We start from the raw sequence: 24,507 nt of genomic DNA on the forward strand, positions 1-24,507 counted from the left end.
GGAATGTGTATCCTGCTAGGAACCCTCCTCCCGCCCTGTGGTGCAACTGGCGTCCCTCTCTCCAAAAATGTACTCAAGGGGACCGTAATGTTGCAACCACACACAAGTTGTCTTGCTGTGAGGAAAAAACGAGTTAGTACATTTCAAACATGAAACAGGTCATTTTAAAATCAACATGAAAATCCAAAATTCCAAAAGTATAAAACAAAAAAAATTCTTACCGAAGAAAGAAAATGAATCGTGCTCTGCAGTCTCCTCCCGCCCTGTGGTGCAACTTATGTCCCTTTCTCCAAAAATGTACTCAATGGGACTGTAATGTTGCAACCACACAGAAGTTGACCTGCTGTGAGGCAAAAACGAATTAGTACTTTTCAAACATGAAAAAGGTCATTTTAAAATCAGCATGAAAAACCAAAATTTCAAAAGTATAAAACACAAAAAAATGCTTACCGAAGAAAGAAAATGTATCGTGCTAGGCACCCTACTCCCGCCCTGTTGTGCAACTATCATCCCTTTTTCCAAAAATGTACTCAATGGGACCGTAATGTTGCAACCACACACAAGTTGACCTGCTGTGAGGAAAAAAACGAGTTAGTACATTTCAAACATGGAACAGGTCACTTTAAAATCAACATGAAAAAAAACATTCCAAAAGTATGAAACACAAAGGAATGCTTACCGAAGAAAGAAAATGTATCGTGCTAGGCACCCTCCTCCCGCCCTGTGGTGTAACTGATGTCCCTTTCTTCAAAAATGTACTCAATGGGACCGTAATGTTGCAACCACACACAAGATGACCTGCTGTGAGGAAAAAAACGAGTTAGTACTTTTCAAACATGGAAAAGGTCATTTTAAAATCAACATGAAAAACCAAAATTCCAAAAGTATAAAACACAAAAAAATGCTTACCGAAGAAAGAAAATGTATCGTGCTAGGCAACCTCCTCCCGCCCTGTGGTGCAACTGATGTCCCTTTCTCCAAAAATGTACTCAATGGGACCGTAATGTTGGAACCACACACAAGTTGACCTGCTGTGAGGAAAAATGAGTTAGTTCATTTCAAACATGAAAAAGGTGCTTTTAAATTCAACATGAAAAACAAAAATTCCAAAAGAATAAAACACAAAAAAATGCTTACCGAAGAAAGAAAATGTATCGTGCTAGGCACCCTCCTACCTCCCTGTGGTGCAACTGACGTCCCTTTCTCCAAAAATGTACCCAATGGGACCGTAATGTTGCAACCACTCACAAGTTGACCTGCTGTGAGGAAAAAACGAGTTAGTACATTTCAAACATGAAAAAGGTCATTTTAAAATCAATATGAAAAACCAAAATTCCAAAAATATAAAACACAAAAAAATGCTTACCGAAGAAAGAAAATGTATCGTGCTAGGCACCCTCCTCCCGCCCTGTGCTGAAACTGATGTTCCTGTCTCCAAAAATGTACTCAATGGGACCGTAGCGTTGCAACAACACACAAGTTGACCTGCTGTGAGGAAAAAACCAGTTGGTACATTTCAAACATGAAAAAGGTCATTTTAGTTTCAACATGAAAAACCAAAATTCCAAAATTATAAAACCCAAAAAAATGCTTACCGAAGAAAGAAAATGTATCGTGCTAGGCACCCTCCTACTGCCCTCTGGTGCAACTGATATCCCTTTCTCCAAAAATGTACTCAATGGGACCGTAATGTTGCAACCACACACAAGTTGACCTGCTGTGAGGAAAAAACCAGTTAGTACATTTCAAACATGAAAAAGGTCAGTTTAAACTAAACGTGAAAAACCAAAATTCCGAAAGCATAAAACACAAAAAAATGCCTACCGAAGAGAGAATTTGTATCCTGCTAGGAACCCTCCTCCCGCCCTGTGGTGCAACTGGCGTCCCTCTCTCCAAAAATGTACTCAATGTGACTGTAATGTTTCAACCACACACAAGTTGACCTGCTGTGAGGACAAAACGAATTAGTACATTTCAAACATGAAAAAGGTCACTTTAAAGTCAGCATGAAAAACCAAAATTTCAAAAGTATAAAACACAAAAAAATGCTTACCGAAGAAAGAAAATGTATTGAGCTAGGCACCCTCCACCCGCCCTGTTTTGCAACTATCGTCCCTTTTTCCAAAAATGTACTCAATGGGACCGTAATGTTGCAACCACACACAAGTTGACCTGCTGTGAGGAAAAAAATGAGTTAGTACATTTCAAACATGAAACAGGTCATTTTAAAATCAACATGAAAAAAAAAATTTCAAAAGTATAAAACACAAAAAAATGCTTACCGGAGAAGGAAAATGTATCGTGCTAGGCACCCACCTACCGCCCTGTGGTGAAACTGATGTCCCTTTCTCCAAAAATGTACTCAATGGGACCGTAATGTTACAACCACACACAAGATGACCTGCTGTGAGGGAAAAACCGAGTTAGTACATTTCAAACATGAAAAAGGTCATTTTAAAATCAACATGAAAAACCAAAATTCCAAAAGAATAATACACAAAATAATGCTTACCGAAGAAAGAAAATGAGTCTTGCTCTGCAGCCGCCTCCCGCCCTGGAGTGCAACTGATGTCCCTTTCTCCAAATATGTACTCAATGGGACCGTAATGTTGCAACCACACACAAGTTCACCTGCTGTGAGGAAAAAACGAGTTAGTACATTTCAAACATGAAAAAGGTCATTTTAAACTCAACATGAAAAACCAAAATTCCAAAAGCATAAAACACAAAAAAATGCCTACCGAAGTGGGAATATGTATCCTGCTAGGAACCCTCCTCCCGCCCTGTGGTGCAACTGGCGTCCCTCTCTCCAAAAATGTACTCAAGGGGACCGTAATGTTGCAACCACACACAAGTTGTCTTGCTGTGAGGAAAAAACGAATTAGTACATTACAAACATGAAAAAGGTCATTTTAAAATCAGCATGAAAAACCAAAATTTCAAAAGTATAAAACACAAAAAAATGCTTACCGAAGAAAGAAAATGTATCGTGCTAGGCACCCTACTCCCGCCCTGTTGTGCAACTATCATCCCTTTTTCTAAAAATGTACTCAATGGGACCGTAATGTTGCAACCACACACAAGTTGACCTGCTGTGAGGAAAAAAACGAGTTAGTACATTTCAAACATGGAACAGGTCACTTTAAAATCAACATGAAAAAAAACATTCCAAAAGTATAAAACACAAGAAATGCTTACCGAAGAAAGAAAATGTATCGTGCTATGCACCCTCCTCCCGCCCTGTGGTGAAACTGATGTCCCTTTCTCTAAAAATGTACTCAATGGGACCGTAATGTTGCAACCACACACAAGATGACCTGCTGTGAGGAAAAAAACGAGTTAGTACCTTTCAAACATGGAAAAGGTCATTTTAAAATCAACATGAAAAACCAAAATTCCAAAAGTATAAAACACAAAAAAATGCTTACCGAAGAAAGAAAATGTATCGTTCTAGGCATCCTCCACTCGCCCTGTGGTGCAACTGATGTCCCTTTCTCCAAAAATGTACTCAATGGGACCGTAATGTTGGAACCACACACAAGTTGACCTGCTGTGAGGAAAAAACGAGTTAGTTCATTTCAAACATGAAAAAGGTCATTTTAAAATTCAACATGAAAATCCAAAATTCCGAAAATATAAAACACAAAAAAATGCTTACTGAAGAAACAAAATGAATCGTGCTCTGCAGCCTCCTCTCGCCCTGTGGTGCAACTGATGACCCTTTCTCCAAAAATGTACTCAATGGGACCGTAATGTTGGAACCACACACAAGTTGTCTTGCTGTGAGGAAAAAACGAGTTAGAACATTTCAAACATGAAACAGGTCATTTTAAAATCAACATGAAAAACCAAGATTCCAAAAGTATAAAACACAAAAAAATGCTTACCGAAGAGAGAAAATATTTTTATGCTCTTCAGCCTCCTCCCGCCCTGTGGTGCAACTGATGTCCCTTTCTCCAAAAATGTACTCAATGTGACCGTAATGTTGCAACCACACACAAGTTGACCTGCTGTGAGGAAGAAACGAGTTAGTACATCTCAAACATGAAAAAGGTCATTTTAAAATCAACATGAAAAACCAAAATTCTAAAAGTATAAAACACAAAAAAATGCTTCCCGAAGAAAGTAAAAGTATCGTGCTAGGCACTTTCCTCCCACCCTGTGGTGCAACTAATGTCCCTTTCACCAAAAATGTACTCAATGGGACCGTAATGTTGCAACCACACACAAGTTGACCTGCTGTGAGGAAAAAACGAGTTAGTACATTTCAAACATGAAAAAGGTCATTTTAAAATGAACATGAAAAACCAAAATTCTAAAAGTATAAAACACAAAAAAATTCTTACCGAAGAAAGAAAATGTATCGTGCTAGGCACCCTTCTCCCGCCCTGCGGTGAAACTGATCTCCCTTCCCCCAAAAATGTACTCAATGGGACCGTAATGCTGCAACCACACACAAGTTGACCTGCTGTGAGGAGAAAACGAGTTAGTACATTTCAAACATGAAAACGGTCATTTTAAATTCAACATGAAAAACCAAAATTCCAAAAGTATAAAACACAAAAAAATGCTTACCGAAGAAAGAAAATGTTTCAAGCTCTTCAGCCTCCTCCCCCCCGGGGGGGCAACTGATGTCCCTTTCTCCAAAAATGTACCCAATGCGACCGTAATGTTGCAACCACACACAAGTTAACCTGCTGTGAGGAAAAAACGAGTTAGTACATTTCAAATATGAAAAAGGTCATTTTAAAATCAACATGAAAAACCAAAATTCTTAAAGTATAAAACACAAAAAAATTCTTCGAGAAGAAAGTAAAAGTATCGTGCTAGGCACCCTCCTCCCGCCCTGTGGTGCAACTAATGTCCCTTTCTCCAAAAATGTACTCAATGGGACCGTAATGTTCCAACCACACACAAGTTCACCTGCTGTGGGGAAAAGACAAGTTAGTACATCTCAAACATTAAAAAGGTCATTTTAAAATCAACATGAAAAACCAAAATTCCAAAAGAATAAAACACAAAATAATGCTTACCGAAGAAAGAAAATGTATCATGCTAGGCACTCTTCTCCCGCCCTGTGGTGAAACTGATGTCCCTTTATCCAAAAATGTACTTAATGTGACCGTAATGAAGCACCACACACAAGTTGACCAGCTGTGAGGAAAATACGAGTTAGTACATTTCAAACATGAAAAAGGTCATTTTAAAATCAACATGAAAAACCAAAATTCCAAAAGTATAAAAAAAAAAAAAAATTCTTACCGAAAAAAGGAAATGATTCCAGCTCTTCAGCCTCCTCCCGCCCTGTGGTGCAACTTATGTCCCTTTCTCCAAAAATGTACTCAATGGGACTGTAATGTTGCAACCACACAAAAGTTGACGTGCTGTGAGAAAAAAACGTATTAGAACATTTCAAACATGAACAAGGTCATTTTAAAATCAACATGAATAACCAAAATTTCAGAAGTATAAAACACAAAAAAATGCTTACCGAAGAAAGAAAATGTATCGTGCTAGGCACCCTCCTCCTGCCCTGTTTTGCAGCTATCGTCCCTTTTTCCAAAAATGTACTCAATGGGACCGTAATGTTGCAACCGCACACAAGGTGACCTGCTGTGAGGAAGAAAACGTGTTAGTACATTTCAAACATGGAACAGGTCATTTTAAAATCAACATGAAAAAAAAAATTCCAAAAGTATAAAACACAAAAAAAATGGTTACTGAAGAAAGAAAATGTATCGTGCTAGGCATCCTCCTACCGCCCTGTGGTGAAACTGATGTCCCTTTCTCCAAAAATGTACTCAATGGGACCGTAATGTTGCAACCACACACAAGTTGACCTGCTGTGAGGAAAAAACGAGTTAGTACATTTCAATCATGAAAAAGGTCATTTTAAAGTCAACATGAAAAACCAAAATTCCAAAAGCATAAAACACAAAAAAAATGCCTACCGAAGAGAGAATATGTATCCTGCTAGTAACCCTCCTCCCGCCCTGTGGTGCAACTGGCGTCCCTATCTCCAAAAATGTACTCAATGGGACCGTAATGTTGCAACCACACACAAGTTGACCTGCTGTGAGGAAAAAACGAGTTAGTACATTTCAAACATGAGAAAGGTCCTTTTAAAATCAACATGAAAAACCAAAATTCCAAACGTATAAAACACAAAAAAATGCGTACCGAAGAAAGAAAATGTATCGTGCTAGGCACAGTCCTCCCGCCCTGTGGTGCAACTGATGTCCCTTTCTCCAAAAATGTACCCAATGGGACGGTAATGTTGCAACCACTCACAAGTTGACCTGCTTTGAGGAAAAAACGAGTTAGTACATTTCAAACATGAAAAAGGTCATTTTAAAATTCAACATGAAAATCCAAAATTCCAAAAGTATAAAACACAAAAAAATTCTTACCGAAAAAAAAAAAATGTATCGTGCTAGGCACCCTTCTCCTGCCCTGCGGTGAAACTGATATCCCTTCCTCCAAAAATGTACTCCATGGGACCGTAATGTTGAAACCACACACAAGTTGACCTGCTGTGAGGATAAAACGAGTTGGTACATTTCAAACGTGAAAACGGTCTTTATAAATTCAACCTGAAAAACCAAAATTAAAAAATATAAAACACAAAAAAATGCTTACCGAAGAAAGAAAATGTATCATGTTTAGCAGCCTCCACCCGCCCTGTGGTGCAACTGATGTCCCTTTCTATAAAAATGTACTCAATGGGACCGTAATGTTGCAACCCCACACAAGTTGTCCTGCTGTGACGACAAAAACGAGTTAGTACATTTCAAACATGAAAATGTCATTTTGAAATCAACATGAAAAACCAAAATTCCAAAAGTATAAAACACAAAAAAATGCTTACCGAAGAAAGAAAATGTATCGTGCTAGGCACATTCCTCTCGCCCTGTTTTGCAACTAATGTCCCTTTCTCCAAAAATGTACTCAATGGGTCCGTAATGTTGCAACCACACACAAGTTGACCTGCTGTGAGGAAAAAAACAAGTCAGTACATTTCAAACATGATAATGATCATTTTAAAATCAACATGAAAAACAAAAATTCCAAAAGTATGAGACACAAAAAAATTCTTACCAAAGAAAGAAAATGTATCGTGCTCTGCACCCTCCTCCCGCCCTGTGGTGCAACTGATGTCCCTTTCTAAAAAATGTACTCAATGGGACGGTTATGTTGCAACCACACACAAGTTGACCTGCTGTGAGGAAAAAAACGAGTTAGTGCATTTCAAACATGAAAAAGGTCACTTTAAATTCAACATGAAAAACCAAAATTCCAAAAGTATAAAACACAAAAAAATGCTTACCGAAGAAAGAAAATGTATCATGCTAGTCACCCTCCGCCCGCCCTGTGGTGAAACTGATGTCCCTTTCTCCGAAAATGTACTCAATGTGACCGTAATGTTGCAACCACAAACAAGTTGACCTGCTGTGAGGAAAAAACGAGTTAGTACATTTCAAATATGAAAAAGGTCATTTTAAAATCAACATGAAGAACCAAAATTCCAAAAGCATAAAACACAAAAAAATGCTTACCGAAGAAAGAAAATGTATCGTGCTCTCCACCCTCCTCACGCCCTGTGGTGCAACTAATGTCCCTTTCTCCAAAAATGTACTCAATGGGACCGTAACGTTGCAACCACACAGAAGTTGACTCGTTGTGAGGAAAAAACGAGTTAGTACATTTCAAACATGAAATAGGTCATTTTAAAATCAACATGAAAAACCAAAATTCCCAAAGTATAAAACACAAAAAAATGCTAACCGAAGAAAGAAGATGTATCGTGCTAGGCACATTCCTCCCGCCCTGTTTTGCAACTAATGTCCCTTTCTCCAAAAATGTACTCAATGGGTGCGTAATGTTGCAACCACACACAAGTTGACCTGCTGTGAGGAAGAAAACGAGTCAGTACAATTCAAACATGAAAAATGTCATTTTGAAATCAACATGAAAAACCAAAATTCCATAAGTATAAAACACAAAAAAATTCTTACCGAAGAAAGAAAATGTATCGTGCTCTGCACCCTCCTCCCGCCATGTGGTGCAACTGATGTCCCTTTCTCCAAAAATGTACTCAAATGGACCGTAAAGTTGAAACCACACACAAGTTGACCTGCTGTGAGGAAAAAAACTAGTTAGTACATTTCAAACTTGAAAAAGGTCGTTTTAAAATCAACATGGAACACCAAAATTCCACAAGTATAAAACACAAAATAATGCTTACCGAAGAAAGAAAATGTATCGTGCTCTGCACCCTCCCCCCGCCCTGTGGTGCAACTGATGTTCCTTTCTCCAAAACTGTACGCAATGGGACCGTATTGTTGCAACCACACACAAGTAGACCTGCTGTGAAGATAAAAACGAGTTAGTACATTTCAAACATGAAAAAGGTCATTTTGAAATCAACATGAAAAAGCAAAATTCCAAAAGTATAAAACACAAGATAATGCTAACCGTAGAAAGAAAATGTATCGTGCTCTGCACCCTCCTCCCGCCCTGTGGTGAAACTGATGTCCCTTTCTCCAAAAATGTACTCAATGGGACCGTAATGTTGAAACCACACACAAGTTGACCTGCTGTGGGGAAAAAAACGAGTTAGTACATTTCCGCATGAAAAAGGTCATTTTAAAATCAACATGAAAAACCAAAATTCCAAAACTACAAAACACAAAAAAATGCTTACCGAAGAAAGAAATTGTATCGTGCTCTGCATCCTCCTCCCGCCCTGTGGTGCAACTGATGTCCCTTTCTAAAAAATGTACTCAATGGGACCGTAATGTTGCAACCACACACAACTTGACTTGCTGTGAGGAAAAAAACGAGTTAGTACACTTCAAACATGGAAAAGGTCATTTTAAAATCAACATGAAAACCCGAATTTCCAAAAGTATAAAACACAAATAAATGCTTACCGAAGAAGGAAAATGTATCGTGATCTGCACCCTCCTCCCGCACTGTGGTGCAACTGATGTCCCTTTCTCCAAAAATGTACTCAACGGAACTGTAATGTTGCAGCCACACACAAGTTGACCTGCTGTGAGGAAAAAAACGAGTTAGTACATTTCAAACATGAAAAAGGTCATTTTAAAATCAACATGAAAAACAAAAATTCCAAAAGAATAAAACACAAAAAAATGCTTACCGAAGAAAGAAAATGTATCAAGCTAGGCACCCTCCGGCCGCCCTGTGGTGAAACTGATGTTCCTTTCTCCAAAAATGTACTCAATGGGACCGTAATGTTGCAACCACACACAAGTTGACCTGCTGTGAGGAAAAAACGAGTTAGTACATTTCAAATATGAAAAAGGTCATTTTAAAATCAACATGAAGAACCAAAATTCCAAAAGTATGAAACACAAAAAAATGCTTACCGAAGAGAGAAAATGTATCGTGCTCTGCACCCTCCTCACGCCCGGTGGTGCAACTAATGTCCCTTTCTCCAAAAATGTACTCAATGGGACCGTAATGTTGCAACCACACACAAGTTGTCCTGCTGTGACGACAAAAACGAGTTAGTACATTTCAAACATGAAAATGTCATTTTGAAATCAACATGAAAAACCAAAATTCCAAAAGTATAAAACACAAAAAAATGCTTACCGAAGAAAGAAAATGTATCGTGCTAGGCACATTCCTCTCGCCCTGTTTTGCAACTAATGTCCCTTTCTCCAAAAATGTACTCAATGGGTCCGTAATGTTGCAACCACACACAAGTTGACCTGCTGTGAGGAAAAAAACAAGTCAGTACATTTCAAACATGATAATGATCATTTTAAAATCAACATGAAAAACAAAAATTCCAAAAGTATGAGACACAAAAAAATTCTTACCAAAGAAAGAAAATGTATCGTGCTCTGCACCCTCCTCCCGCCCTGTGGTGCAAGTGATGTCCCTTTCTAAAAAATGTACTCAATGGGACGGTTATGTTGCAACCACACACAAGTTGACCTGCTGTGAGGAAAAAAACGAGTTAGTGCATTTCAAACATGAAAAAGGTCACTTTAAATTCAACATGAAAAACCAAAATTCCAAAAGTATAAAACACAAAAAAATGCTTACCGAAGAAAGAAAATGTATCATGCTAGTCACCCTCCGCCCGCCCTGTGGTGAAACTGATGTCCCTTTCTCCGAAAATGTACTCAATGTGACCGTAATGTTGCAACCACAAACAAGTTGACCTGCTGTGAGGAAAAAACGAGTTAGTACATTTCAAATATGAAAAAGGTCATTTTAAAATCAACATGAAGAACCAAAATTCCAAAAGCATAAAACACAAAAAAATGCTTACCGAAGAAAGAAAATGTATCGTGCTCTCCACCCTCCTCACGCCCTGTGGTGCAACTAATGTCCCTTTCTCCAAAAATGTACTCAATGGGACCGTAACGTTGCAACCACACAGAAGTTGACTCGTTGTGAGGAAAAAACGAGTTAGTACATTTCAAACATGAAATAGGTCATTTTAAAATCAACATGAAAAACCAAAATTCCCAAAGTATAAAACACAAAAAAATGCTAACCGAAGAAAGAAGATGTATCGTGCTAGGCACATTCCTCCCGCCCTGTTTTGCAACTAATGTCCCTTTCTCCAAAAATGTACTCAATGGGTGCGTAATGTTGCAACCACACACAAGTTGACCTGCTGTGAGGAAGAAAACGAGTCAGTACAATTCAAACATGAAAAATGTCATTTTGAAATCAACATGAAAAACCAAAATTCCATAAGTATAAAACACAAAAAAATTCTTACCGAAGAAAGAAAATGTATCGTGCTCTGCACCCTCCTCCCGCCATGTGGTGCAACTGATGTCCCTTTCTCCAAAAATGTACTCAAATGGACCGTAAAGTTGAAACCACACACAAGTTGACCTGCTGTGAGGAAAAAAACTAGTTAGTACATTTCAAACTTGAAAAAGGTCGTTTTAAAATCAACATGGAACACCAAAATTCCACAAGTATAAAACACAAAATAATGCTTACCGAAGAAAGAAAATGTATCGTGCTCTGCACCCTCCCCCCGCCCTGTGGTGCAACTGATGTTCCTTTCTCCAAAACTGTACGCAATGGGACCGTATTGTTGCAACCACACACAAGTAGACCTGCTGTGAAGATAAAAACGAGATAGTACATTTCAAACATGAAAAAGGTCATTTTGAAATCAACATGAAAAAGCAAAATTCCAAAAGTATAAAACACAAGATAATGCTAACCGTAGAAAGAAAATGTATCGTGCTCTGCACCCTCCTCCCGCCCTGTGGTGAAACTGATGTCCCTTTCTCCAAAAATGTACTCAATGGGACCGTAATGTTGAAACCACACACAAGTTGACCTGCTGTGGGGAAAAAAACGAGTTAGTACATTTCCGCATGAAAAAGGTCATTTTAAAATCAACATGAAAAACCAAAATTCCAAAACTACAAAACACAAAAAAATGCTTACCGAAGAAAGAAATTGTATCGTGCTCTGCATCCTCCTCCCGCCCTGTGGTGCAACTGATGTCCCTTTCTAAAAAATGTACTCAATGGGACCGTAATGTTGCAACCACACACAAATTGACTTGCTGTGAGGAAAAAAACGAGTTAGTAAACTTCAAACATGGAAAAGGTCATTTTAAAATCAACATGAAAACCCGAATTTCCAAAAGTATAAAACACAAATAAATGCTTACCGAAGAAGGAAAATGTATCGTGATCTGCACCCTCCTCCCGCACTGTGGTGCAACTGATGTCCCTTTCTCCAAAAATGTACTCAACGGAACTGTAATGTTGCAGCCACACACAAGTTGACCTGCTGTGAGGAAAAAAACGAGTTAGTACATTTCAAACATGAAAAAGGTCATTTTAAAATCAACATGAAAAACAAAAATTCCAAAAGAATAAAACACAAAAAAATGCTTACCGAAGAAAGAAAATGTATCAAGCTAGGCACCCTCCGGCCGCCCTGTGGTGAAACTGATGTTCCTTTCTCCAAAAATGTACTCAATGGGACCGTAATGTTGCAACCACACACAAGTTGACCTGCTGTGAGGAAAAAACGAGTCAGTACATTTCAAATATGAAAAAGGTCATTTTAAAATCAACATGAAGAACCAAAATTCCAAAAGTATGAAACACAAAAAAATGCTTACCGAAGAGAGAAAATGTATCGTGCTCTGCACCCTCCTCACGCCCTGTGGTGCAACTAATGTCCCTTTCTCCAAAAATGTACTCAATGGGACCGTAATGTTGCAACCACACACAAGTTGACCTGCTGTGAGGAAAAAACGACTTAATACATTTCAAACATGAAAAGGTCATTTTAAAATCAACATGAAAAACCAAAATTTCAAAAGTATAAACACAAAACAATGCTTTCCGAAGAAAGAAAATGTATCGTGCTAGGCACCCTCCTCCCACCCTGTTTTGCAACTATCGTCCCTTTCTCCAAAAATGTACTCAATGGGACCGTAATGTTGCAACCACACACAAGTTGACCAGCTGTGAGGAAAAAAAACAAGTTAGTACATTTCAAACATGAATCAGGTCATTTTAAAATCAACATGAAAAAAAAAATTCCAAAAGTATGAAACACAAAAAAATGCTAACCGAAGAAAAAATGTATCGTGCTAGGCACCCTCCTCCCGCCCTGTGGTGAAACTGATGTCCCTTTCTCCAAAAATGTACTCAATGGGACCGTAATATTGCAACCACACAAAAATTCACCTGCTGTGAGGAAAAAACGAATTAGTACATTTCAAACATGAAAAAGGTCATTTTAAAATCGTCATGAAAAAATATAATTCCAAAAGTATGAAACACAAGAAATGCTTACCGAAGAAAGAAAATGTATCGTGCTAGGCACCCTCCTCCCGCCCTGTGGTGCAACTGATGTCACTTTCTCCAAAAATGTAGTCAATGGGTTCGTAATATTGCAACCACACACAAGTTGACCTGCTGTGAGGAAAAATCGAGTTACTACATTTCAAACATGAAAAAGGTCATTTTATAATCAACATGGAACACCAATATTCCACAAGTATAAAACACAAAAAAATGCTTACCGAAAAAAGGAAATGTATTGTGCTAGGCACCCTCCTCCCGCCCTGAGGTGCAACTGATGTCCCTTTCTCCAAAAATGTACTCAATGGGACCGTGATCTTGCAACCACACATAAGTTGACCTGCTGCTAGGAAAAAAACGAGTCAGTCCATTTCAAACATAATAAAGGTCATTTTAAAATCAACATGAAAAACCAAACTTCCAAAAGTATTAAACACAAAAAAATGCTTACCGGAGAAAGAAAATGTATCGTGCTCTGCACCCTCCTCCCGCCCTGTGGTGCAACTGATGTCCCTTTCTCCAAAAATGTACTCAATGGGACGGTAATGTTGCAACCACACACAAGTTGACCTGCTGTGAGGATAAAAACGAGTTAGTACATTTCAAAAATGAATAAGGTCATTTTAAAATCAACATGAAAACCCAAAAATCCAAAAGTATAAAACACAAACAAATGCTTACCGAAGAAGGAAAATGTATCGTGATCTGCACCCTCCTCCCGCACTGTGGTGCAACTGATGACCCTTTCTCCAAAAATGTACTCAATGGGACCGTAATATTGCAACCACACACAAGTTGACATGCTGTGAGGAAAAAACGAGTTAGTACATTTCAAACATGAGAAAGGTCTTTTTAAAATTAACATGAAAAATCAAAATTCCAAAAGTATAGAACACAAAGAAATGCTTACCGAAGAAAGGAAATGTATCGTGCCTAGCACCCTCCTCCCGCCCTGTGGTGAAACTGATGTCCCTTTCTCCAAAAATGTACTCAATGGGACCGTAATGTTGCAACCACACACAAGTTGACCTGCTGTGAGGAAAAAACAAGTTAGTACATTTCAAACATGAGAAAGGTCATCTTAAAAACAACATGAAAAACCAAAATTCCAAAAGTATAAAACACAAAAAAATGGTTACCGAAGAAAGAAAATGTATCGTACTAGGCACTCTCCTCCCGCCGTGTGGTCAAACTGATGTCCCTTTCTAAAAAATGTACTCAATGGGACCCTAATGTTGCAACCACACACAAGTTGACCTGCTGTGAGGAAAAAACGAGTTAGTACATTTCAAACATGAAAAAGTTCATTTTCAAATCAACATGAAAAACCAAAATTCCAAAAGCATAAAACGCCAAAAAATGCTTACCGAAGAAAGAAAATGTATCATGCTAGGCACCCTCCGCCCGCCCTGTGGTGAAACTGATGTCCCTTTCTCCAAAAATGTACTCAATGGGACCGTAATGCTGCAACCACACACAAGTTGACTTGCTGTGGGGAAAAAAAATGAGTTAGTACATTTCAAACATGAAAAAGTTCATTTCAAAACAACATGAAAAACCAAAATTCTAAAAGTATAAAACACAATAAAATGCTTACCGAAGAAAGACAATGTATCGTGCTCAGCACCCTCCTCCCGTCCTGTGGTGCAACTGATGTCCCTTTCGCCTAATATGTGTTCTCAATGGGACCATAATGTTGCAACCACACACAAGTTGACCCGCTGTGAGGAAAAAACGAGTTAGTACATTTCAAACATTCAAAAGGTCATAATAAATCAAAATGAAAAACCAAAATTCCAAAAGTATCAAACACAAAAAAATGCTTACCGAAGAAAGAAGATGTATCGTGCTAGGCACATTCCTCCCGCCCTGTTTTGCAACTAATGTCCCTTTCTCCAAAAATGTACTCAATGGGTGCGTAATGTTGCAACCACACACAAGTTGACCTGCTGTGAGGAAGAAAACGAGTCAGTACAATTCAAACATGAAAAATGTCATTTTGAAATCAACATGAAAAACCAAAATTCCATAAGTATAAAACACAAAAAAATTCTTACCGAAGAAAGAAAATGTATCGTGCTCTGCACCCTCCTCCCGCCATGTGGTGCAACTGATGTCCCTTTCTCCAAAAATGTACTCAAATGGACCGTAAAGTTGAAACCACACACAAGTTGACCTGCTGTGAGGAAAAAAACTAGTTAGTACATTTCAAACTTGAAAAAGGTCGTTTTAAAATCAACATGGAACACCAAAATTCCACAAGTATAAAACACAAAATAATGCTTACCGAAGAAAGAAAATGTATCGTGCTCTGCACCCTCCCCCCGCCCTGTGGTGCAACTGATGTCCCTTTCTAAAAAATGTACTCAATGGGACCGTAATGTTGCAACCACACACAACTTGACTTGCTGTGAGGAAAAAAACGAGTTAGTAAACTTCAAACATGGAAAAGGTCATTTTAAAATCAACATGAAAACCCGAATTTCCAAAAGTATAAAACACAAATAAATGCTTACCGAAGAAGGAAAATGTATCGTGATCTGCACCCTCCTCCCGCACTGTGGTGCAACTGATGTCCCTTTCTCCAAAAATGTACTCAACGGAACTGTAATGTTGCAGCCACACACAAGTTGACCTGCTGTGAGGAAAAAAACGAGTTAGTACATTTCAAACATGAAAAAGGTCATTTTAAAATCAACATGAAAAACAAAAATTCCAAAAGAATAAAACACAAAAAAATGCTTACCGAAGAAAGAAAATGTATCAAGCTAGGCACCCTCCGGCCGCCCTGTGGTGAAACTGATGTTCCTTTCTCCAAAAATGTACTCAATGGGACCGTAATGTTGCAACCACACACAAGTTGACCTGCTGTGAGGAAAAAACGAGTTAGTACATTTCAAATATGAAAAAGGTCATTTTAAAATCAACATGAAGAACCAAAATTCCAAAAGTATGAAACACAAAAAAATGCTTACCGAAGAGAGAAAATGTATCGTGCTCTGCACCCTCCTCACGCCCTGTGGTGCAACTAATGTCCCTTTCTCCAAAAATGTACTCAATGGGACCGTAATGTTGCAACCACACACAAGTTGACCTGCTGTGAGGAAAAAACGAGTTAATACATTTCAAACATGAAAAGGTCATTTTAAAATCAACATGAAAAACCAAAATTTCAAAAGTATAAACACAAAACAATGCTTTCCGAAGAAAGAAAATGTATCGTGCTAGGCACCCTCCTCCCACCCTGTTTTGCAACTATCGTCCCTTTCTCCAAAAATGTACTCAATGGGACCGTAATGTTGCAACCACACACAAGTTGACCAGCTGTGAGGAAAAAAAACAAGTTAGTACATTTCAAACATGAATCAGGTCATTTTAAAATCAACATGAAAAAAAAAATTCCAAAAGTATGAAACACAAAAAAATGCTAACCGAAGAAAAAATGTATCGTGCTAGGCACCCTCCTCCCGCCCTGTGGTGAAACTGATGTCCCTTTCTCCAAAAATGTACTCAATGGGACCGTAATATTGCAACCACACAAAAATTCACCTGCTGTGAGGAAAAAACGAATTAGTACATTTCAAACATGAAAAAGGTCATTTTAAAATCGTCATGAAAAAATATAATTCCAAAAGTATGAAACACAAGAAATGCTTACCGAAGAAAGAAAATGTATCGTGCTAGGCACCCTCCTCCCGCCCTGTGGTGCAACTGATGTCACTTTCTCCAAAAATGTAGTCAATGGGTTCGTAATATTGCAACCACACACAAGTTGACCTGCTGTGAGGAAAAATCGAGTTACTACATTTCAAACATGAAAAAGGTCATTTTATAATCAACATGGAACACCAATATTCCACAAGTATAAAACACAAAAAAATGCTTACCGAAAAAAGGAAATGTATTGTGCTAGGCACCCTCCTCCCGCCCTGAGGTGCAACTGATGTCCCTTTCTCCAAAAATGTACTCAATGGGACCGTGATCTTGCAACCACACATAAGTTGACCTGCTGCTAGGAAAAAAACGAGTCAGTCCATTTCAAACATAATAAAGGTCATTTTAAAATCAACATGAAAAACCAAACTTCCAAAAGTATTAAACACAAAAAAATGCTTACCGGAGAAAGAAAATGTATCGTGCTCTGCACCCTCCTCCCGCCCTGTGGTGCAACTGATGTCCCTTTCTCCAAAAATGTACTCAATGGGACGGTAATGTTGCAACCACACACAAGTTGACCTGCTGTGAGGATAAAAACGAGTTAGTACATTTCAAAAATGAATAAGGTCATTTTAAAGTCAACATGAAAACCCAAAAATCCAAAAGTATAAAACACAAACAAATGCTTACCGAAGAAGGAAAATGTATCGTGATCTGCACCCTCCTCCCGCACTGTGGTGCAACTGATGACCCTTTCTCCAAAAATGTACTCAATGGGACCGTAATATTGCAACCACACACAAGTTGACATGCTGTGAGGGAAAAACGAGTTAGTACATTTCAAACATGAGAAAGGTCTTTTTAAAATTAACATGAAAAATCAAAATTCCAAAAGTATAGAACACAAAGAAATGCTTACCGAAGAAAGGAAATGTATCGTGCCTAGCACCCTCCTCCCGCCCTGTGGTGAAACTGATGTCCCTTTCTCCAAAAATGTACTCAATGGGACCGTAATGTTGCAACCACACACAAGTTGACCTGCTGTGAGGAAAAAACAAGTTAGTACATTTCAAACATGAGAAAGGTCATCTTAAAAACAACATGAAAAACCAAAATTCCAAAAGTATAAAACACAAAAAAATGGTTACCGAAGAAAGAAAATGTATCGTACTAGGCACTCTCCTCCCGCCGTGTGGTCAAACTGATGTCCCTTTCTAAAAAATGTACTCAATGGGACCCTAATGTTGCAACCACACACAAGTTGACCTGCTGTGAGGAAAAAACGAGTTAGTACATTTCAAACATGAAAAAGTTCATTTTCAAATCAACATGAAAAACCAAAATTCCAAAAGCATAAAACGCCAAAAAATGCTTACCGAAGAAAGAAAATGTATCATGCTAGGCACCCTCCGCCCGCCCTGTGGTGAAACTGATGTCCCTTTCTCCAAAAATGTACTCAATGGGACCGTAATGCTGCAACCACACACAAGTTGACTTGCTGTGGGGAAAAAAAATGAGTTAGTACATTTCAAACATGAAAAAGTTCATTTCAAAACAACATGAAAAACCAAAATTCTAAAAGTATAAAACACAATAAAATGCTTACCGAAGAAAGACAATGTATCGTGCTCAGCACCCTCCTCCCGTCCTGTGGTGCAACTGATGTCCCTTTCGCCTAATATGTGTTCTCAATGGGACCATAATGTTGCAACCACACACAAGTTGACCCGCTGTGAGGAAAAAACGAGTTAGTACATTTCAAACATTCAAAAGGTCATAATAAATCAAAATGAAAAACCAAAATTCCAAAAGTATCAAACACAAAAAAATGCTTACCGAAGAAAGAAAATGTATCTTGCTAGGCACCCTCCTCCCGCCCTGTGGTGCAACTGATGTCCCTTTCTCCAAAAATGTTCTCAATGGGACCGTAATGTTGCAACCACACAAAAGTTGACCTGCTGTGAGGAGAAAACGAGTTAGTGCATTTCAAACATGAAAAAGGTCATTTTGTAATCAAAATAAAAAACAAAATTTAAAAACTATAAAACACAAAAAAATGCTTACCGAAGAAAGAAAATGTATTGTGCTAGGCACCCTCCTCCCGCCCTGTGGTGAAACTGATGTCCCTTTCTCCAAAAATGTACTCAATGGGACTGTAATGTTGCAACCACACACAAGTTGACCTGCTGTGAGGAAAAAACGAGTTAGTACATTTCAAAGACGAAAAAGGCCATTTTAAAATCAACATGAAAAACCAACATTCCAAAAGTACAAAACACAAAAAAATGCTTACCGAAGGAAGAAAATGTATCGTGCTAGGCACCCTCCTCCCGCCCTGCGGTGCAACTGATGTCCCTTTCTCCAAAAATCTACTCAATGGGTCCTTAATGTAGCAACCACACACAGGTTGACCTGCTGTGAGGAAAAAACGAGTTAGTACATTTCAAACATGAAAAAGGTGATTTTAAAATCGTCATGAAAAACCAAAATTCAAAAAGTATAAAACACAAAAAAATGCTTACCGAAGAAATAAAATGCATCTTGCTAGGCACCCTCCTCCCGCCCTGTGGTGAAACTGATGTCCCTTTCTCCAAAAATGTACTCAATGGGACCATAACGTTGCAACCACACACAAGTTGAACTGCTGTGAGAAAAAAACGAGTTAGTACATTTCAAACATGAAAAAGGTTATTTTTAAATCAACATGAAAAACCAAATTTCCTAAAGTATAAAACACAAGAAAATCATTACCAAAGAAAAGGAATGTGTCGTGCACTGCACCCTCCTCCCGCCCTGTGGTGCAACAGATGCCCCTTTCTCCAAATATGTACTCAAGGGAGTGTAATGTTGCAAGCAGACACAAGTTAACCTGCTCTGAGGAAAAAACAATTTAGTACATTTCAAACATGAAAAAGTTCATTTTAAAATCAATATGAAAAACCAAAATTCCAGAAGTATAAAACACAAAAAAATGCTTACCGACGAAAGAAAATGTATCGTGCTAGGCACGCTCCTCCCGCCCTGTGGTGCAACTGATGTCCCTTTCTCCACAATTGTACTCAATGGGAGCGTAATGTTGCAACCATACACAAGTTGACCTGCTGCGAGGAATAAAACGAGATAGTACATTTCAGACATGAAAAAGGTCATTTTAAAATCAACACGATAAACCAAATTCCAAAAGCATAAAACACAGAAAAATGCTTACCGAAGAAAAAAAATGTATCGTGCTCTGCACCCTCCTCCCGCTCTGTGGTGCAACTATTGCCCCTTTCCCCAAAAATGTACTCAGTGGGACCGTAATGTTGCAACCACACACAAGTTGACCCGCTGTGAGTAAAAAAACGAGTTAGTACATTTCAAACACAAAAATGATCATTTTAAAATCAACATGAAAAACCAAAATTCCAAAAGTATAGAACACAAATAATGCTTACCGAAGAAAGGAAATGTATCGTGCCTACCACCCTCCTCCCGCCCTGTGGTGAAACTGATATCCCTTTCTCCAAAAATGTACTCAATGGGACCGTAATGTTGCAACCACACACAAGTTGACCTGCTGTGAGGAAAAAAAAGAGTTAGTACATTTCAAACATGAAAAAGGTCATTTTCAAATCAACATGATTAACCAAAATTCCAAAAGTATAAAACACAAAAATATGCTTACCGAAGAAAGAAAATGTATCGTGCTAGGCACCCTCCTCCCACTCTGTGGTGAAACTGATGTCCCTTTCTCGAAAAATGTACTCAATGGGACCGTAATGTTGCAACCACACACAAGTTGCCCTGCTGTGAGAAAAAAGCGAGTTAGTACATTTCAAACATGAAGAAGGTCATTTTAATATCAAAATGAAAAACAAAAATTCCAAAAGTATAAAAAATAAAAAAATGCTTACCGGAGAAAGAAAATGTATCATGCTAGGAACCTTCCTCCCGCCCTGTGGTGAAACTGATGTCCCTTTCTCCAAAAATGTACTCAATGGGACCGTAAAGTTGCAACCACACACAAGTTGACCTGCTGTGAGGAAAAAACAAGTCAGTACATTTCAAACATGAGAAAGGTCATTTTAAAAACAACATGAAAAACCAAAATTCCAAAAGTATAAAACACAAAAAAATGCTTACCGAAGAAAGAAAATGTATCGTGCTAGGCACCCACCTCCCGCCATGTGGTCAAACTGATGTCCCTTTCTAAAAAATGTACTCAATGGGACCGTAATGTTGCAACCACACACAAGTTTACCTGCTGTGAGGAAAAAACGAGTTAGTACATTTCAAACAAGAAAAAGGTCATTTTAAAATCAACATGAAAAACGAAAATTCCAAAAGTATAAAACACAAAAAAATGCTTACCGAAGAAAGAAAATGTATCATGCTATCCCTTTCTAAAAAATGTACTCAATGGGACCGTAATGTTTCAACCACACACAAGTTGACCTGCTGTGAGGAAAAAACGAGTTAGTACATTTCAAACATGAAAAAGGTCATTTTAAAATCAACATGAAAAACGAAAATTCCAAAAGTATTAAACACAAAAAAATGCTTACCGAAGAAAGAAAATGTATCATGCTAGGCACCCTCCACCCGCCCTGTGGTGAAACTGATGTCTCTTTCTCCAAAAATGTACTCAATGGGACCGTAATATTGCAACCACACACAAGTTGACCTGCTGTGAGGAAAAAACGAGTTAGTACATTTCATACATGAGAAAGGTCTTTTTAAAATGAACATGAAAAACCAAAATTCCGAAAGTATAGAACACAAAAAAATGCTTACCGAAGAAAGGAGATGTATCGTGCCTAGCACCCTCCTCCTGCCCTGTGGTGAAACTGATGTCCCTTTCTCCAAAAATGTACTCAATGGGACCGTAATGTTGCAACCACACACAAGTTGACCTGCTGTGAGGAAAAAAAAGAGTTAGTACATTTCAAACATGAAAAAGGTCATTTCAAAATCAACATGATTAACCAAAATTCCAAAAGTATAAAACACAAAAAAATGCTTACCGAAGAAAGAAAATGTATCGTGCTAGGCACCCTCCTCCCACTCTGTGGTGAAACTGATGTCCCTTTTTTCCAAAAATGTACTCAATGGGACCGTAATGTTGCAACCACACACAAGTTGCCCTGCTGTGAGGAAAAAAACGAGTTAGTACATTTCAAACATGAAAAAGGTCATTTTAAAATCAACATGAGAAACCAAATTCCAAAAGTATAAAACACAAAAAAATGCTTACCGAAGAAAGAAAATGTAATGTGCTGGGCACCCTCCACCCGCCGTGTGGCGAAACTGATGTCCCTTTCCCAAAAAATATACTCAATGGGACCGTAATGTCGCAACAACACACAAGTTGACCTGCTGTGAGGAAAAAAACGAGTTAGTAAATTTCAGACATGAAAAAGGTCATTTTAAAATCAACATGAAAAACCAAAATTCCAAATGTATAAAACACAAAAAAATGCTTACCGAAGAAAGAAAATGTATCGTGCTAGGCACCCTCCTCCCGCCCTGTGGTGAAACTGATGTCCCTTTCACCCAAAATGTACTCAATGGGACCGTAATGTTGCAACCACACACAAGTTGACCTGCTGTGAGGAAAAAAACGAGTTAGTACATTTCAAACATGAAAAAGGTCATTTTAAAATCAACATGAGAAACCAAATTCCAAAAGTATAAAACACAAAAAAATGCTTACCGAAGAAAGAAAATGTAATGTGCTAGGCACCCTCCTCCCGCCCTGTGATGCAACTGATGTCCCTTTCTCCAAAAATGTTCTCAATGGGACCGTAATGTTGCAACCACACACAAGTTGACCTGCTGTGAGGAGAAAACGAGTTAGTACATTTCAAACATGAAAAAGGTCATTTTAAAATCAAAATGAAAACCCAAAATTTCAAAAGTATAGAACACAAAAAAATGCTTACTGAAGAAAGAAAATGTATTGTGCTAGGCACCCTCCTCCCGCCCTGTGGTGAAACTGATGTCCCTTTCTCCAAAAATGTACTCAATGGGACTGTAATGTTGCAACCACACACAAGTTGACCTGCTGTGAGGAACAAACGAGTTAGTACATTTCAAAGATGAAAAAGGCCATTTTAAAATCAACATGAAAAACCAACATTCCAAAAGTACAAAACACAAAAAAATGCTTACCGAAGGAAGAAAATGTATCGTGCTAGGCACCCTCCTCCCGCCCTGTGGTGCAACTGATGTCCCTTTCTCCAAAAATGTACTCAATGGGTCCGTAATGTAGCAACCACACACAGGTTGACCTGCTGTGAGAAAAAAACGAGTTAGTACATTTCAAACATGAAAAAGGTCATTTTTAAATCAACATGGAAAACCAAAATTCCAAATGTATAAAACACAAGAAAATGATTACCAAAGAAAAGGAATGTGTCGTGCTCTGCACCCTCCTCCCGCCCTGTGGTGCAACAGATGTCCCTTTCTCCAAATATGTACTCAAGGGAGTGTAATGCTGCAAGCAGACACAAGTTGACCTGCTGTGAGGAAAAAACGAGTTAGTACATTTCAAACATGAAAAAGGTCATTTTAAAATCAATATGAAAAACCAAAATTCCAGAAGTATAAAACACAAAAAAATGCTTACCGACGAAAGAAAATGTATCGTGCTCCGCACCCTCCTCCCTGCCTTGTGGTGCAACAGATGTCCCTTTCTCCAAAAATGTACTCAATGGGAGCGTAATGTTGCAACCACACACAAGTTGACCTGCTGTGAGGAAAAAACGAGTTAGTACATTTCAAACATGAAAAAGGCTATTTTAAAATCAACATGATAAGCTAAAATTCCAAATGTATAAAACCGGAAAAAATGCTTACCAAAGAAAGAAAATGTATTGTGCTCTGGACCCTCCTCCCTGCCCTGTGGTGAAACAGTGCTCGAAGTATAAAACTCTCCCATGACGTTTCGTCTCCGACTACGGGAGACATCCTCGGAGGTTCAGCTTGGATGTCAGCGTTGCAGCGCAAGCGTGACGATCGATTACTTTCAATCGACAATGCGTACAATGCGCCCGCATAATTTTTTCATGTAAAAAATGTCCAATACAAATCCAACAAACTTAACACCTTCGAAGAACAGAAACATGACAATTTTTTGCAAGTACCTGTAAGCACAGCCGCTAATGATAATACGTCAGTCTCATCCTGGGCTACAAAAGAGGAGTATCTCTTACCTTCATGCCGAGTAGATTTCTGCTTGACGGTGGAAACAGAAAATAAAATCTTCTGTTACAGAAGTCCTTTATAGAATACTGGAAGTTTCGAAACGCCTTGTATGTAACTGTCGAAGGCGGAGCAAAAAAGACAAGTCTTGCGAAGTGACAGCTACTTGTATACATACACCATTCAAAGAGCAGTTATTCCTTGCGGGAAAACAGATAGTAATTAATACGTTGCGGGAAAACAGCCAAAGAGTAAATATACGTGGCGGGAAAAACAATCTCGTAGCGAACATGACTAAAAGCTACGTATCAGTCGTACAGATTGTTGACATGAGCTCAAAATATAATATATGAATTCGAGTAATGTACTGTTTTGTAAATAGCAACGTCGATTGCAGTAGCCCTCTGTCGACCTGTATGTTTACAGAAATTATGGCCAAATTCTTCCATCCATTTATAAAGACTAGCTATTTATAAAGACCAAAGATTCGAAATTCGTTTTTGGTTGACTCAGTGCCGCAACTTTAAATTTTTAGCTGACAGTTTGTTACACCGATAGCTAAACATGCACGCGAAAGAGATGTCAAATTTTACTTTTCCTTTGTTTGTTGCAGACTTGCGTAACAAAGAAATAAACTTTTGCAAAAGCCTTTGTTTATTCTCATAAAAAGCAACCTTTACACATGATTCATGTGGTTCTGGGCTATTAACGATTTATTCCTGTTGAGTATGTGGTTTTTAAAAGTAGTCTCACGAGAAGAGGTGTTACCAGGAACTAGGAAATGTGTCAAAGACAAAATAGAAAACTCAGCATACCACATTATTCATAG

The sequence above is a fragment of the Schistocerca piceifrons genome, chromosome 9 (assembly GCF_021461385.2).
Source record: "Schistocerca piceifrons isolate TAMUIC-IGC-003096 chromosome 9, iqSchPice1.1, whole genome shotgun sequence".
In the NCBI taxonomy this organism is placed as follows: Eukaryota; Metazoa; Arthropoda; class Insecta; order Orthoptera; family Acrididae; genus Schistocerca; species Schistocerca piceifrons.